This window comes from Pleurodeles waltl, chromosome 3_1 (assembly GCF_031143425.1).
Source record: "Pleurodeles waltl isolate 20211129_DDA chromosome 3_1, aPleWal1.hap1.20221129, whole genome shotgun sequence".
In the NCBI taxonomy this organism is placed as follows: Eukaryota; Metazoa; Chordata; class Amphibia; order Caudata; family Salamandridae; genus Pleurodeles; species Pleurodeles waltl.
Genome location: NC_090440.1, coordinates 981161469 through 981173300, shown reverse-complemented (window position 1 = coordinate 981173300; position 11832 = coordinate 981161469).

The following is an 11832-nucleotide window of genomic DNA, read 5'->3' as shown; positions in this document are numbered from 1 at the left end:
ATGTAGGTATTTAGTGTCCTGAGATCTAATATTGGTCTTAATGTTTTGTCTTTTTTTGGGAATTAGAAAGTACAGGGAGTAAACTCCTGTGTTTTTTTGTTGTACTGGTACTAACTCTATTGCATCCTTTTGCAGTAGTGCTTGAACTTCTAGTCCTAAAAGTTCTGGTGACATTTTGCGTGTTTTTGGAGGGATGTTTGGTGGGAATTTGTGGAATTCTATGCAATAGCCATGTTGGATTATTGCTAATACCCAATTGTCTGTTGTAATCTGCTGCCAAGATTGGTAGAATTGGCTTAGTCTTCCCCCCACTGGTGTTGAGTGAAGGGGTTGTGTGACTTGAAAGTCACTGTTTAGGTGGAGGTGTTTTTGGAGTCTGGAATCTTCCCCTACTCCTTGGGAATTGACCCCCTCTATATCCCCTGAAACCTCCCCTTTGGAATGAACCCTGATATGGTGTGGTTCTTGTTTGTTGGCTGGTGGTGTCTGTGGGTTGGCCACGAAACCCCCCTCTAAATGGAGTTTTTCTAAAAGAGCCTCTGCTCTGCGGGGAGTAGAGTGCGCCCATGGCTTTGGCCGTGTCTGTGTCCTTTTTAAGTTTTTCAATGGCTGTGTCCACTTCAGGGCCAAAAAGTTGTTTCTCGTTGAAGAGCATATTAAGGACAGCCTGCTGGATTTCAGGTTTGAAGCCTGAAGTGCGGAGCCAAGCGTGTCTCCTTATGGTGACAGCAGTGTTGACTGTTCTCGCTGCAGTATCGGCTGCGTCCAGTGAAGAGCGGATTTGATTGTTTGAGATCGTTTGTCCCTCTTCAACTATTTGCTGCGCCCTTTTTTGGTATTCCTGGGGAAGATGGTCTACGAGAAGTTGCATCTCATCCCAGTGTGCGCGGTCATATCTGGCCAGCAGCGCTTGAGAATTTGCGATGCGCCACTGGTTGGCTGCCTGTGATGCTACTCTTTTTCCTGCCGCATCACATTTTCTGCTTTCTTTGTCCGGAGGTGGGGCGTCGCCAGATGTATGGGAATTTGCTCTCTTGCGAGCTGCCCCTACTACTACGGAGTCAGGTGGTAACTGCGAAGTAATAAACACTGGGTCTGTGGGTGGTGGTTTGTATTTCTTATCCACCCTTGGGGTGATGGCTCTTGATTTTACGGGCTCTTCAAAAATTTGTTTTGCGTGCCGTAACATCCCTGGTAGCATTGGGAGACATTGATATTGGCTATGTGTAGCCGAGAGGGTGTTAAATAAAAAATCATCCTCTATAGGATCGGAATGCAGTTGGACATTGTGGAATTCTGCAGCCCTAGCCACCAGTTGCGAGTATGAGGTACTGTCCTCTGGCGGTGACGGCTTTGTGGGGTATGAATCGGGATCATTGTCCGGCACTGGGGTGTCATATAGGTCCCAAGCGTCTTGATCCTGATTATCTTGACTTATGGTAGTTTGCGCTGGTGAGTGCATTTGTGGCGGTGTTTGTGCCGGCGATGCCTGTTGTGGTGGAGAGGGCGGAGGCGTGACTTTTTTAACCACTTTGGCTTGTGGTTGTGCGTCATCCTTGAGAAGTCCGACCCTTCTTTTCCTCATTATTGGGGGAAGGGTTGATATCTTCCCTGTGTCTTGCTGGATGTACAGTCTCTTTTGTGTGTAGTCTGATTCTACACTTTGGAGCTCTTGTCCAAATCTGTGCATCTGGCCACTTATTCCTTGTTCCTCTGTGTAGGATGAAGGTGTGGAACTTTTCGGCGCCGAGAGAGAATCTTTTTTCGGCTTCGGCACCGACAGAATTTTTGTGGCTTTCGGCAGTGTGTCTCGGTGCCGATGTTTTTCGGTGCCGGCATCTTGTTTTTGCCTCTCGGAGCCGCTATCTCGGCTCCGAGGTTGCTCCATGGCGGTCCCTCGACCGGAGTCGGGTGTCTTCGCTATGGACGTGCCCTTTTTCGGCGCCTTCGACGGGTCGCCGGTTTTATGGGTCGAGCCATGGCCTGTTGGCAGTGGCGTCGCCTGGTCTTTTGTCTTCTCGATGGTTTTAATTTTCGACGTCTTACTCACGGTTTGTTGCTGTTGTTCGACGTCAGAGTCTCCGGATTCTGATTCCGGAACCGAGAATGTTTCCTCTTCATCGTCGAAACGTTGTTTTGTTGGCGTGGACGCCATTTGTAGACGCCTGGCTCTTCGGTCCCGGAGTGTTTTTCTGGACCGGAAGGCTCGACAGGCCTCACAGGTATACTCCTTGTGCTCGGGGGACAAGCACAAGTTACAGACCAAGTGCTGATCTGTATAAGGATACTTACTGTGACATTTTGGGCAGAAACAAAACGGGGTCCGTTCCATCGGCTTCGATGTCGCACGCGGTCGGGCCGACCAGGCCTCGATGGGGGAATCGAAGCTACCCCAAAGTCTTCCGATGATCGGTGTCGATGTACCTAACTATCCCGATACCGAACGGAACAATACCGATGCTTTCTTCCGAGATTCTGACTAACTTTTCGAACCGAAACACGGAGCGAAAAGGAATACGTCCGAACCCGACAGCGGAAAAAAACAATCTAAGATGGAGTCGACGCCCATGCGCAATGGAGCCGAAGAGGGAGGAGTCCTTCGGTCCCGTGACCAAAAAAGACTTCTTCGAAGAAAAACAACTTGTAATACTCCGAGCCCAACACCAGGCAGCGGACTGTGCGAAACATGTGTATCTGCAGCAACATATGCCATCGAACTATCTTGCATCTCGTCCAAATGGGTTCGGTCATATCTGGTTAGAAGTGCCTGGGAATTGTCCATTGGTTAGCCGCTTGTGTGGAGACTTTTCCCAGCTGCATTAAAATTTCCTACTTTCTATATCAGGAGGTGGTGAGTCTCTTGATGACTGACTCTTTTCTTTGCTGCACTATCTCAGTAGGAGCAGGCTTATATATGGAAAATGTCACTTACCAAGTGTATATCTGTTTGTGGCATGAGTCGCTGCAGATTCACATGCTTTGCACATCCCGCCATCTAATGTTGGGCTCGGAGTGTTAGAAGTTGTTTTTCTTCGAAGAAGTCTTTCGAGTCACGAGATCGAGGGACTCCTCCCCTTTCGGCTCCATTGCGCATGGGCGTCGACTCCATCTTAGATTGTTTTCCCCGAAGAGGGTGAGGTAGGAGTTGTGTATTATAGTAATAGTGCCCACGCAATGGAGTAAACATGTCTGTACATAATGTAGTTTAAAGTGATATATTAACGAATTTACAAATGTTCAAGATCAACTTCGAAACGGCTACAGAAACACATGCTTTGCATAGACTAGCAATCAGTTATCTCCCCAAAAGCGGTGGTTCAGCCTGTAGGAGTTGAAGTTGTTTGAAACAAAGTTCGTAGTACTGCTTGTCCTACTGTGGCTTGTTGTGCTGTTAACACATCCACACAATAGTACTTGGTAAACATATGAGGCGTAGACCATGTGGCTGCCTTACATATTTCATTCATTGGAATGTTTCCTAGAAAGGCCATGGTAGCACCTTTCTTTCTAGTGGAGTGTGCCCTCGGTGTAATAGGCAGTTCTCTTTTTGCTTTGAGATAACAGGTTTGAATGCATTTAACTATCCATCTAGCAATGCCTTGTTTGGAAATTGGATTTCCTGTATGAGGTTTTTGGAAAGCAACAAATAATTGTTTTGTTTTCCGAATTTGTTTTGTTCTGTCAATGTAGTACATTAACGCTCTTTTGATGTCTAATGTATGTAGTGCTCTCTCAGCTACAGAATCTGGCTGTGGGAAGAACACTGGCAGTTCTACTGTTTGATTCAAGTGGAACAGTGATATGACTTTTGGTAAAAAAGTTTGGATTTGTCCGTAGAACTACTTTATGCTTGTGTATTTGAATAAATGGTTCTTGTATGGTAAATGCTTGGATTTCACTGACTCTTCTTAGAGATGTGATGGCAATTAGAAGTGCAACTTTCCATGTTAAATATTGCATTTCACATGAATGCATGGGTTCAAAAGGTGGCCCCATGAGTCGCGTTAAGACAATGTTGAGGTTCCATGAAGGAACTGGTGGTGTTCTTGGTGGTATAATTCTTTTTAGGCCTTCCATAAAGGCTTTTATGACTGGTATCCTAAACAGTGAAGTTGAGTGGGTAATTTGCAGGTAAGCTGAAATTGCGGTAAGATGTATCTTAATGGATGAAAAAGCTAGTTTTGACCTTTGCAAATGTAGTAAATAGCTTACGATATCTTTAGCAGATGTGTGTAAGGGTTTAATTTGATTATGACAATAATAAACAAACCTTTTCCACTTATTTGCATAGCAATGTCTAGTGGTTGGTTTTCTAGCTTGTTTTATGACTTCCATACATTCCTGTGTAAGATCTAAGTGTCCGAATTCTAAGACTTCAGGAGCCAGATTGCTAGATTCAGCGATGCTGGATTGGGGTGTCTGATCTGTTGATTGTGTTGAGTTAACAGATCTGGTCTGTTTGGTAGTTTGATATGAGGTACTACTGAGAGGTCTAGTAGTGATGTGTACCAAGGTTGTCTTGCCCAAGTTGGTGCTATGAGTTTGAGTTTGTTTTGACTCAACTTGTTTACTAGATATGGAAGGAGTGGGAGAGTGGGAAAAGCGTATGCAAATATCCCTGACCAACTCATCCATAACGCATTGCCCAGAGACTGATCTTGTGGGTACCTGGATGCGAAGTTTTGCATTTTGCGTTTTCTTTTGTTGCAAACAGGTCTATTTGTGGTGTTCCCCCAATTCTGGAAGTAAGTGTGTAGTACTTGGGGATGAATCTCCCATTTGTGGATCTGTTGGTGATCCCGCGAGAGATTGTCTGCTAATTGATTCTGAATCCCTGGAATGAACTGTGCTATTAGGCGAATGTGGTTGTGTATCGCCCAATGCCATATTTTCTGTGTCAGGAGACACAACTGTGCTGAGTGTGTTCCTCCCTGTTTGTTTAGGTAATACATTGTTGTCATGTTGTCTGTTTTGACAAGAATATGTTTGTGGCTTATTATTGGTTGAAATGCTTTTAATGCTAGAAATACTGCCAATAGTTCTAAGTGATTTATGTGAAACTGTTTTTGCCGCGAGTCCAATTGCCCCTGAAAGCTGTGTTGATTGAGGTGTGCCCCCCTCCGTATCATGGAGGCATCTGTAGTTATTACGTATTGAGACACTGGGTCTTGAAAAGGCCGCCCTTGATTTAAATTTATATTGTTCCACCATTGAAGCGAGGTGTATGTTTGGCGGTCTATCAACACTAGATCTAGAAGTTGACCCTGTGCCTGTGACCATTGTGATGCTAGGCACCGTTGTAAGGGCCGCATGTGCAATCTTTCGTTTGGGACAATGGCTATGCATGAGGACATCATGCCTAGTAGTTTCATTACTATTTTGACTTGTATCCTTTTGGTTTGGATATATGACCTGTATTACATTGTGAAATGCTTGTACTCTTTGTGGACTTGGCGTGGCAATCGCTGTTGTGGTGTCGATTGTTGCCCCTAAGTATTGCTGTTTTTGACACAGCTGAAGGTGTGACTTTGTGTACTTGATTAAGAAACCTAGTTTGTGTAGGGTTTCTATGACACACTTTGTGTGTTGTGAACACCATTTTAGTGTGTTGGTTTTGATTAACCAATCGTCTAGGTATGGAAACACATGTATTTGCTGCCTTCTGATATGCGCAGCTACTACTGCCAGGCATTTTGTAAAGACTCTTGGCGCAGTAGTTATTCCGAATGGCAACACTTTGAATTGGTAGTGTACCCTTTGGAATACAAATCTTAAGTACTTTTTGTGTGAAGGATGTATTGGTATATGGAAATATGCATCCTTGAGGTCTAGTGTTGCCATGTAGTCTTGTTGTTTGAGCAGTGGGATTACGTCTTGTAATGTCACCATGTGAAAGTGGTCTGATTTGATGTAGGTATTTAATGTTCTTAGATCTAATATAGGTCTTAGTGTTTTGTCCTTTTTGGGTATGAGAAAGTACAGAGCGTAAACTCCTGTTCCTTTCTGTTGTATTGGTACTAATTCTATTGCTCCTTTCTGTAGCAATGCCTGGACTTCTAGTCCTAGAAGATCTATATGTTGTTTTGACATATTGTGTGTTTTCGGTGGGACGTTTGGAGGGAATTTGAGAAATTCTATGCAATAACCATACTGGATAATTGCCAGTACCCAAGTGTCTGTTGTTATCTCCTCCCAATGTTTGTAAAATTTGCTTAGTCTCCCCCCCCAACAGGTGTTATGTGTTGGGGATGTGTGACTTGGAAGTCACTGCTTGTTTTAAGGAGTTTTGGGGCTTTGGAACGTCCCTCTATTCTTTTGGAATTGTCCCCCTCTATATTGCCCCCGAAAACTTCCCCGCTGATATTGGCTTTGATAAGTGGGCCTTGCTTGTGAGGTTGTAGCTTCTGTAGGTTGACCTCGAAACCCTCCCCTAAATTGTGTCTTGTGAAATGTGCCTCTGCTCTGTGGGGAGTAGAGTGCGCCCATGGCTTCTGCCGTATCCGTGTCCTTTTTGAGTTTCTCAATAGGTGTCCACCTCCGGCCCAAACAACTGCTGTTCATTAAAGGGCATATTCAGCACGGCTTGTTGTATTTCCTGCTTGAATCCTGACGTACGCAACCATACGTGTCTCCTTATCGTTATTGCAGTATTTACTGTCCTTGCAGCCGTATCTGCTGCATCCATTGCTGACCGTATCTGATTATTGGAGATACTTTGTCCTTCTGCCACCACTTGTTGTGCCCTTTTCTGGAACTCTTTGGGTAAGTGTTCTATGAAATGCTGCATTTCGTCACAATGAGCTCTATCGTATCTTGCCAGAAGTGCTTGTGAGTTGGCAATGCGCCATTGGTTTGCTGCTTGTGCTGCAACCCTTTTCCCTGCAGCGTCGAATTTGCGACTCTCCTTGTCTGGAGGTGGTGCGTCTCCCGAGGTATGAGAGTTTGCTCTCTTGCGAGCTGCCCCGACAACCACAGACTCTGGTGTTAATTGCTGCATAATATAAACAGGGTCTGTTGGCGGTGGCTTGTACTTCTCCACCCTTGGAGTTATGGCTCTGCCTTTTACAGGATCTTGAAATATTTGTTTGGAGTGTTTTAGCATTCCAGGGAGCATAGGTAAGCTTTGGTATTGGCTATGAGTGGAGGATAGTGTATTAAACAAGAAGTCATCCTCAATTGGTTCTGCATGCAAGGTGACGTTATGAAAGGCAGCTGCCCTTGAGACCACCTGCGTGTAGGATGTACTGTGTTCAGGTGGCGACGGCCTCGCAGGGTAACAGCCTGGGCTGTTATCTGATACCGAAGCATCATAAAGGTCCCATGCGTCGGGATCATCTTGACTCATTGCAGTATGAGTCGGGGATTGCATCAGTGGTGGAGAGGCTACCGGTGATGTGTGCATTGATGGTGGTGGAGATGCTGGCAGAGTTGTTTGTCTTGCCACCTTTGCCTGTGGCTGCTTGTCCTTTTCTTGAAAGGCAAGTCTTCTTTTCATCTTAATTGGGTGAAGAGTGCTTATCTTCCCTGTGTCCTTTTGAATGTGGAGCCTCCTTTGAGTGTAGTCTGGCTCCATTGATTCAAGTTCTTCTCCGAACTTATGTCCTTGCATTTGGGAGGACAATCCTTGTTCCTCTGTGTAGGAACCTGTTTTCGTTTCCGAGGCTGGATGTTTCGGAATCGAAACCTTTTCGGTCGCCTTTTTGGGCTCCGAGGAAACCTTCTTTATTTTCAGCGTCATGGTGTCTCAGTGCCGACCCATTTCGGTGCCACTGTCTCGGTCCCGGATCTGCTCGGAGCCGCTGTCTCGGGCCCGAGATTGCTGTGTGCCGGTCTCTCGACCGGAGTCGGATGACTTCAACACAAGCTTGCCCTTTTTCAGTGCCGATGATCGGTCACCTATTTTTCGGTTTAAGCCATGGCCTGTTGGCGGTGGCGTCCCCTGGGCTTTTGTGGTCTTCTCGTGAGTTTTAGGTTTCGACGTCTTACTCACGGTTTTCGGCATTTCTTCGGGATCAAGCTCGTCTGAGTCCGATTCCTGAATGGAGGTTTCTTCTTCCTCATCGAAACGCCTCTGTCCTGTCGGCGCCGACGCCATCTGCAGTCTTCTCGCTCTTCGGTCTCTTAATGTTTTTCTCGACCGAAATGCTCGACAGGCTTCACAAGTATCTTCCTTGTGCTCTGGAGACAGACACAAGTTACAGACCAGATGCTGATCTGTATACGGATACTTGTTGTGACATTTTGGCCAGAAGCGGAATGGGGTCCGTTCCATCAGCCTTGAAGAGACACGTGGCCGGGCCGACCAGGCCCCGACAGGGGGAAATCGGAAAAACCCCGAAGGGCCACCGGAGCTCTTCAAAAGTCGGTGTTGATCTGTTGTAACTAACCCGATATCGAACGCAAACAATACCGACGATTTTTCTGAGATTCTAACTAACTTTCCGCCCCGAAACACGGAGCGAAAAGGAACACGTCCGAACCCGATGGCGAAAAAAAAACAATCTAAGATGCCCATGCGCAATGGAGCCGAAAGGGGAGGAGTCCCTCGATCTTGTGACTCGAAAGACTTCTTCGAAGAAAAACAACTTGTAACACTCCGAGCCCAACACTAGATGGCGGGATGTGCAAAGCATGTGTCTGCAGCTACAAATGCCATCGAACATATATATATATATATATATATATATATATATATTTATTTATTTTAAATCAATTCTAGGGGTGACTTTAGCTTTGACAGGCTCATTAAAAATTTGGTCCGCTTGTTTAACCATTCCAGGCAACATCAGGAGACACGGATACTTGGAATGAGTGGAAGATAGTGCATAAAATAGAAAGTCTTCTACCAGGGGGTTCAGAATACATAAGCACTCCATGATAAGCTGCTGCCCTAGATATTACTCGAGTGTAGGCAGTGGTGGTGTCTTCTGGAGGAGAAGGTTTATATATTGGTAAAGGTCTGGATCATTGTTCAGAATGAGATCAGGATCATGAAGATCCCATGGGTCTACTGTATCTGCATGTGAATACAATCAATGAGTTGGAGAAGGGAATGGTGGTGGACTATTGGGAGGTGAATAAGAAAGGTGAGGAGAAGTAGGGAGAGTTGCTGGTTTCTCCTTTTGTTTCTGGTGGTTGAACAGAGTAACTCCTCTTGAAAAGCCAGCTTTCTTTTTGTCTTTAAAGGCGGTGCAGTGATGATTCGTCCAGTCTCCTTATGTTAATGGATTCTCAATTGTCTTCCATCCATAACCTCCAATATTAGCTCAGTCTCTTCTTCAGAAGCTTTATGAGATCCCAGCATGGGCTTTGAGATTTGCTTTTATTTTCTCAAAAGTCCCTGTCCTTTCGTATGAGGATTTTTTCAGCTCCAAAAAGTTGTTGGTTGTTTCAGCTCCAGTGTGCCAAATTTGACTCCAAGGAGTGATGCCTTTTACTGGAGTCTGAAGTGGTAGCTTTAGCTGATTTACTTGAATCCGAGATGGACGGAGGAGTGGCCTTTTTCAGCACAGACCACGCATGTCAGTCGCTAGCTGTCTTTTTTCAGGCCGAACCATGGTCTTCCGATGTTTTTTTAATATAGCACAGACGTACTCACATGCTGGCCAGCTGCGAGGGGGTTTATAGTCTTCTGGGGCCACGACGGCACCAGGGATGTTTCATTAGTTTTTTAGTGTGCAGGGTGGGAGGAGGGGGCAGCCCTGTGGGCAAGGCTCACCCCCACCCCAAGGGGGTAAACAGTTTTGGGCAGCCCCCCCCCCATTTCAGGTTAGATCAGCATAGCTTTTGTTTTAGGGCCATCTGCCCCAGAGACCACTAGACCAGGGAAAACTTTTAGCTGTCAGGCGGCAGGGTGTTTCTCAACTGGCAAAGTGTTTGCATTTGTGATTAACAGTTTATTTCTTTTTTGCTCTAGTTCAAAGGTTTTGCTTCTTTTGTGGCTCGTTTTGGCAGTGGTTGACCTGCTGCTCAGTAAATTAGGTAAGTAAATTTACGCAAGAGTATTGTTGCCATGCATGAATGAATTACATTTGTAGGTGGGGTACTAAATGCAGGATGGTTTGTGAAATTGGCCTTAGATTTGTGCACAATATGTGTTGTCTTATGTCTAATACGCTTTTCCTTTGTAGTGGGATGTCATTGGTGATTGCAGCGCATGCTTGCTGAGGAGCACAGCTTTTTCAGGCAAGTGAGTAGTATAGTTTGAGTACATAACTCTTTGTAATAAAGCCACACTTTTTATTACTTATTGTAGACAGTTCTGGTTGTTGGTCAGTCCATTTGTCACTTTACACTTCTTAGAAAGGATCATGGCTATCCACAGTCTCAGCAGGTTGTTGGCATGCTTGGAGTCGTCTTCTGACCATGGCAGTGAGATTTCTGTCCAAGAGGAGTCTTCTGACGAGGAAGCCTCTCAGTGCAGGTGAAGGGCCTGTTCTTAAGGAGGACATCTATGGGCTAATGGTGCAGCAGCTGAAAGGCTTCCTGTTGGAAGACTTGACACCTGGGATGCCCAAAACACTGAGCAGCCAGTTGCCTGCATTTACTAGTCTCTCTGGGGTTTAGAGTAACTACAGAAAACTGTGTCAATTTCTTTGACTTGTTTATGGACGATGTATTTTTGGAGACGATTGCTGAGCAGACTAATTTGTATGCGGAGCAGTATTTGAGGGACAACGCTGCCAGACTTAGGCCTCAGTCTAGAGCTACTCATTAGATTCCCACAAATTTTGAAGAGATGAAAGTTATCAGGTTTGACTTTTTGATAGGGTTGTTAAGGAAGACATCACTTGCAACTTATTGGTCTACTAGCCCCTTGCTGGCAACAGCTATATTTCCAGCAACCATGACTTGTAATAGCTATTTGCTTCTTCGGATGCTGCATTTTGTTGACAATACTTTAGCCTTGCCATGATCAGTTTTCAGAGGTCTATGTGCCAGGCAAAGAAATAAGTGAGAACAAGTCTTTGGTTTTTAGGCAGTACATTCAGAGCAAGAGGGGACAGTATGGAAATAAACTATATGCGGTCTCAAAACAGTACAGGATGTTTATAATTTCTAGGTCTACACTGGTAGAAATTCCAGTATTAACTCCCCCTCCCCCAGTTGTCCACCCAATTTTGGAGTTAGCAAGAAAATTGTACAAAGAAAGGCTATCCAAGGGATCTTGTCTGTAATATTAAAGTAGATCAGAGGTTGGAACCTTACACTGCTATTCGCAAGTCTTACGTGTGGTATAAAAAGTTGGCGATCCATTGTTTCATTTGGCAATGTTTAATGCTTCTATTGTGTTTAAGTATTGTTCCCAAGTCAAGGATGAATCTGTGATAGAGCCTAGTTATGATGGATCCTGCAGGAGTTCCTAGATTAGCAGTTGTGGAGGATGCAGCTAGACTGAAACATCACCACTTTCCTTCCACTCCCAAAAAAAAGCCCTTTTCCACTAAGTTTGTGCCCTGAGGGAAAGCCAAATGTACTGCCGAACTGTCCTTCAAAGCCTGGGCTGTGTGTGGCAGGCTGTTTCAGGAGTTCACACAAAGAATTACTGGGAACTACTGTGAGCATACACTGCCATTTTATATTTTCATATGTTCAGTTTCACTGTAGGCATTACTGTAATGTATCCAGTTAGAGCTTGTGTTTGTAGTTTTAAGTATAGTGGTTTGTTTAAAAACACAAAAAAGTGATTGAGTGTGCGTGGAATGGCGCTTGGTGTGCATGGAGTGGTGCTTGGCTGGCGGTGCCAGCCAAACACCAGTCCACACGCCCATCAGCTGGTGTGTTGCTGTGGGAATATGAAAGTAATGGGCCCTTGAATGGCACTGTGTTGGA